Source organism: Enhydra lutris, unplaced genomic scaffold (assembly GCF_002288905.1).
Source record: "Enhydra lutris kenyoni isolate GAN:26980312 unplaced genomic scaffold, ASM228890v2 scaffoldscaffold21, whole genome shotgun sequence".
Lineage (NCBI taxonomy): Eukaryota > Metazoa > Chordata > Mammalia > Carnivora > Mustelidae > Enhydra > Enhydra lutris.
In genome coordinates this window covers 13,741,088-13,747,087 of record NW_019154105.1, presented here as the reverse complement: position 1 = coordinate 13,747,087, position 6,000 = coordinate 13,741,088, and the positions used below count along the sequence as shown (strand labels likewise).

General features: G+C 38.3%; 1 pseudogene; it reads right to left on the bottom strand.

Annotated features, from left to right (window-relative positions):
- Nucleotides 1-202: 202 nt before the first annotated feature.
- Nucleotides 203-6,000, bottom strand: part of LOC111148834 — an 85,607-nt pseudogene continuing 79,809 nt past the window's right edge.

Below are 6,000 nucleotides of genomic sequence, written 5' to 3'. Positions count from 1 at the left end.
TATTAAGAAAGACATTTTCAATCTAATACTCTCTCTTTTTGTTGAGGAACTAAAACTAAAACACTTTTAAGCCATGGCAACTTTTTATTTTGGATGATGATATTTCTGATTTTTCAAGCAAGAGGCAATTCCATAGAAAACAAGGTTGGTAATGAAAGATCTCAAAAAGGTGAAAACAACTTTTCACTGTATCCTAATATGATCACATGAAAGACCTTGTATGGAAAGTGACAGATGCCACCTTTATCTGAGGACAAGCATTTAAAGATCGGCACAGGGCATCAACTACAAGTTTGAGGATGACCAGGCCACCACCTCTGCTGCACCCAGTAAGAATCACTAACCTGGTGCTTTTCCTTTCCCTACAAACAGAAAACACTGGGGATTATCAGAGTAGCACTCCTCTATTGAGTATCCAGAGAATGTGACTTTAATAGTACTAGTGATGGTGACAGTAGTAGTAACAGTAATTGTAGTAGCAGAGGTAGCAAAACCACTTACCAAATAATAAATCCTTTCTAGGTGCCAAACATTGTGTTAGGGACCCTGTCTGGATTATAGAAATACAATCACTTCCAAGGGTCCCACTAATAAAAAGCAAGATCTAGATTTGGATACCCATCAACCTCCAAAATATTTTTGGACTACGTAAATAATGGTCTAGAGAAAAGGTTACAATTTCACATATTTAAGAAAGTCACAGAAATAATAGTAAGTGTAACAGACTGCACTTAATTTGTAATGCATGTATTATATGAGTAATGGAAGCTCTGATATATCAAAGGGGGTGGTTATTACTCAATTCCGCTCAAATGTTATCATTTGAAGATGTGAACTCAATGTGGGCAAACATACCAATTTTTCAAGAAAAACAAAAAATTCATAGTATTATGGAATTTGTCTAATGTCTGTAGTATTGGATTAATTTTTTAATGAATACATAATGCCTGTGAGTCAAACAAAACATGTCTGGAACAAGATTCTTCTGAATCAAAAGACTTTGCTCTTCTAACTATGAGTCTATTCTTGATTAGCTTGATAGAATTATAAGCCTAAAGCAAGAACCTTGCAAATCTACTTGTATGCACACCAATGGAATAAAAGTAAGAGGGAGAGGGGACTGGCAGGAAGCATCCATGTTAAACCTGAAGTAAAAGCAAAATCACCGATTAGACCTCAGCAGGTGGCCAACATTATAGTCAACCAGCATCAGCATCGACAAACTTAGCTAAAAAACAGACATTATCAGTTCAGCACTAATGAGACTGGAGCATAGTGAACACTGGAGCAGTAATTTTGGGAGTTGGAAGACTTTTAATATCTATCGTTAAAGGATATTGCTCATGAGAAGGAGAAAAGTTTCAAGAGTAGATCAGATCACATGAGGATTTGGCAACTTGGAATATGGCCCCAGAAATTAGTAGTAGGAACTGACAGCTGGGTTGTTGCCTTTTGAGTTAAAACAATCGGGCTGAGAAGATCCTGGAGCAGCTGCCATTTGGAAACTTCATTAAGCAACCTAACATGGGCAGAAAGCCTGGGCTTTGAAAATACCAGCTGATCAGAGCTAACTTAGAGAGTTAGGAACGAATGTGTGTAAAACTCCTTGAGTGGAGCTTGAACGGGTTAGCACTTGGCCAGAATTCAGTAGGTGGTGTAAGACAGGGCACACACAATAAAGAAAGGAGACCACCCTGAGAAAGAAGAGAGAGATAAAATTATTTCTTCTGACTCACAGCTCAAGACCTGAAATGATAAAGTCCTAATTATAATCATTAAAAAAGTCTAAGCATTATTATAAGGGAAAGCAACAAATTAACTGATTAAAATATTAACAGAAGTTAATATAAATTGCCTGTTAAGTACCCTCAACTACAAAATGTTGGGCACTTCCAGAAAAAAAAAACAAGACAAGAGAGGAGATACATTTTAAGTGGGCAAGATGGTCAAGAGGCAAGTTTTTCCCTCCAAGAGTAGAAGATCTTAACCATTCTAGTTACACTGTGAAGACATTAGAATTTGGGCTCAGTAAAGGGATAGAGAGAGGTTGAAAAAATGAAAGAAAACTTATGGCTAATTTTTCATATGGATAATATTGTGCAAGGATAGTCCAACTAATGGCTTTCAATAGCCATACTTGGTAGATCAAAGAGTATAGGAATTACCCAGAAACATTTCAATGTTATTAAGACTCTACGTCTAACCGACATACTGACACATAATGGAGATAGCCCTAGACTATATATTAGGATACCTGGTTCTTGTCATTAGTGACCACTCTCTGGTAATGTGGCCTCAAGCAACAGGCTTTTTTTTTTTTTTTCCCTTAAAAACAGAGTATTCTCAGTATTTTTTCTTAAAAACGGAGATAATTATACATGCTAATCTTTCTCATTCAGTTATTAATGAGGATTTTGTTAAATAATCAATTCAATAATTCAGAAAACATAAAATCCTGTACCACCAGTACAAATTCTAAGTTATATTCCTTTACAATCAATTTTCTTTGATACGATCACTCACACTTCATACCTTCAAGGATTGCTCACAGTCTAGAGAAAAAGCATCTTGAACGGACCTATTCACATTTTCAGCTCCAACTATTCACTTCTGAATTCTTCCTGCCAGCAAACAAAGTGTTTTGACTCGTGCTTTTGCTTACTCCGACTTCAGAGAAAAAAAAAATCCTTTAAGAGGCAACTCAGGTTTGTCTGCCTTTTCAGATAAACCCAGTCCATAAGGATCTCCTTTCATGTGAACTCCAACATCCTTTACTTTTTGATATCAACTTAGTAATTAATGGTATTCAGGGTTTTTACCATTGTTTTAATGCTGTTGCGCACTTTCATCTCATAGGAAACTAAAATCTTCCCCTGCTTATGTATGATCTCCCCAACTCTACCCAGAAACGGAGGCTAGCAGGGACTATGGCTTTGGCATATTAGCATTTCCCTCATCACTGGGTGGTAAAAGACTCTGTTAAACAACTGAATCGATTTTCCTGCTGCTGCTGTGAGCACTACACCGCTGTAAATCTGCCCCACACTGCAAGGCTCCCAGCTTTACAGTCACAACCCACAGCAGCTCAGCTTGGCCTTCTGAGGGCAAAAAAAATCGGTCACAGTAATATTGTGGCTTATTCCAGGACTCACTTCACTCTTCATGGCCCTACCTGTGTTATAGCCACAGTTCATAAGGTAGGGTTACCTGTGATCACTGAGCTTGCTTGCGCTACTAACGTCCCTACGTCCACCCTCCAGGGAGGAGCTCTCAAGGCGGAAAGTCTGCCCTGAGCAACAAATATTACCATGAAATTCAACTCTTCTTGCCATCTCTCCCAATATCTGGTTGACACAGTTGGTTGTCAAGAAGGAATCACTTAGGGCTCATGGGTGGCTCAGTTGTTGGGCGTCTGCCTTCTGCTCGGGTCATGACCCCAGAGTCCTGGGATCAAGCCCCGCATCCGGCTCCTTGCTCAGCGGGAGGCCTGCTTCTCCCTCTCCCACTCCCCCTGTTTGTGTTCCCTCTCTCACTGTGTCTATCTCTGTCAAATAAATACATAAAATCTTAAAAAAAAAAAAAAAAAGAAGGAATCACTTATTGTCTTCTCTTTTCTGCTCCATGAGTAGGAAAAGTAGAGCAGAGACAAGTGGGAAGCCAAGATATTTAATGAGATTAGGCAGGTAAAGGCTACTAAAGTCCACAGACTCTGGGCACTTACTTCCTAGCCCTGAGATTTCCAATACCATTACCCACCAGCCACATGGAGCTATTAAGCACTGGAAACTTTAGTGGCTAGTGCAACCAAAAACAACTTTTAATTTTAATTCATTTAAATGTATAAACTGAAGCAGAGTAAAACAGTTTTTCAGAAAGCATGACTTTATTATTTTGCCAGGATTACTTTTCACTCTGTTGAAAATTTAGCATTCAAATTGAGATGTGCAACACATATGGGATCTTAAAATGGTAATGGGGGGGTGCAAAATGTAAGATAGCACTTAAATAAGTTCCTTATCAATTACATGTTAACATAATATTTGGACATAGTGGAATATATAAAATATATAAATAAAATTAATTTCATCTTTTTCTTTTTCACTTTTTCAATGTGGTTACTGGAAAATTTAAAATTTGTGCCTTGCATTACATTTCTATTGGACACAGCTGTTCTAGCCGGTCACCTAGTATGTTATAAAGTGTTAACAGCTAAGAATGTTACGTACATTATTTCATTTCATGTTCACCACAGATCCTTGAGGTATCATCCCTATTTTATAGATGAGGAAACTGAGGTATAGCAAGATTGGATGGCTTGTCCAATACCTGGTAAGTGATAGAGCTGAGATTCATACTCAGATAGGACTCCCACCACAGCCCGCACTGAATTGATTGGGATACTTACCTTCCTTGAATTATAAAAATATTGATTAAATACGGTCAAAAATTTATTTTTTGAATACAGTCTCAATCATCTAGCCAACTACAAGTATTGAAAAAACTCAGGGAGAAGATGAGCAAAATCATTTGTTTCCAAAACAGAATCCAAACTGGGCCAGCCAAGTAGTATAATAGCAAAGTGGTAAGAAATGACTGTTAGGGTCACAGAGGAACCAAAACTCAAATGACGCTTGGGTTTAAATATTCCCTGGGGTACCTGGGTGGCTCAGTCGGTTAAAAATCTGCCTTTGGCTCAGGTCATGATCCCAGGGTCGTGGGATCGAGCCCTGTGTCAGGCTCCTTACTGCATGGGGAGCCTGCTTCTCCCTCTCCCTCTGCCTGCCACTCCCCCTGCTTGTGTACTCTCTCTCTCTCTCCCTCTCTGGCAAACAAACAAACAAATAAATAAATATTTCCCAAAGTACTATGTCACGAACAAGTACCAAAACAATGACTACAAATTACTCATTTCTCACAGTCTCTTCATTTCATTCCTGAAGGAATTCTTCCAAGTAATTCAAAGTCTTGGCCAATTGGCCTTCATCAAAATAATAGGGAGAGTACAGGGATACTTTTTGAAGGTGAAGAATTGCTCCACAGGAGGCTAATTATTTGAAACTTGAATTTACATTCACTGCACATTAATTTCTGCACCTTACCAGACTCTCAAATTGCCTTTAGAAAATAATAGTGACAGTAACATCCAACCAGACTCCCTGATGCTGCTTTAGAGACCCATTAACATCTTGAAGTGGAATATGATTCTGTCACCCATTTTGTGAATCTAAATATTTTCTACAACTATTAAAAGGTAAGAGTAAGACTGACAAATGAGATTGGCTGTATAATTCATCATGTTATTGGAGGTGCTGATTCTCTAGGTTTATTTCCTGAGTAAATAATATGCTATATTAGTATAATAGTGTCTGACACTCTATACCTGGGCTCTATGAATTATTGGTCAGACTAATAAGCTCAAAGAAACCCCATCTGAACTTTTTTCCCCAACTACACACACACACACACACACACACACACACACACACACACACACGTTCATTTTCTGTGTATCTTTGCATACATGTGTGTTTTTCCTTGTATAGGTTGCACTTTGCCTTAGGACAAAAATACTTTTAGGGAATGAATGAGATGTACTGTTTGAAATCATGTTACATGTCACTTTATAGAGTGACAGCAGGTGAGACCAGAACTTTCTTGTCTGTGCGAGCTCTATCCAGATTGTAAAACAGAAGGAGCTGCTCCTCTTTCGAGTAGATAGAAATCAATTCTTCTCTTGAAATCGGAAGTATACCTACCCAGATACCTGGTCTGTGTCCCTTTCCAAACCGGCCTTGCAGCTAACGAGCGGTCAGCTAAAGTGTAAGTCAAACATATAGTTAAAGTGCATTCTCTCACAAGAGTTATTTGCATTTTTATAATAAACTCTTAAAGTCTGAAAAGATTTATACCACTCAGGAATAAATATGTTACAGTGTAAGTTTCACAGGCAGGTATTGTGGAGAAAATAAAAAAACAGTCCACTTGCTCCGATGTTGTCAT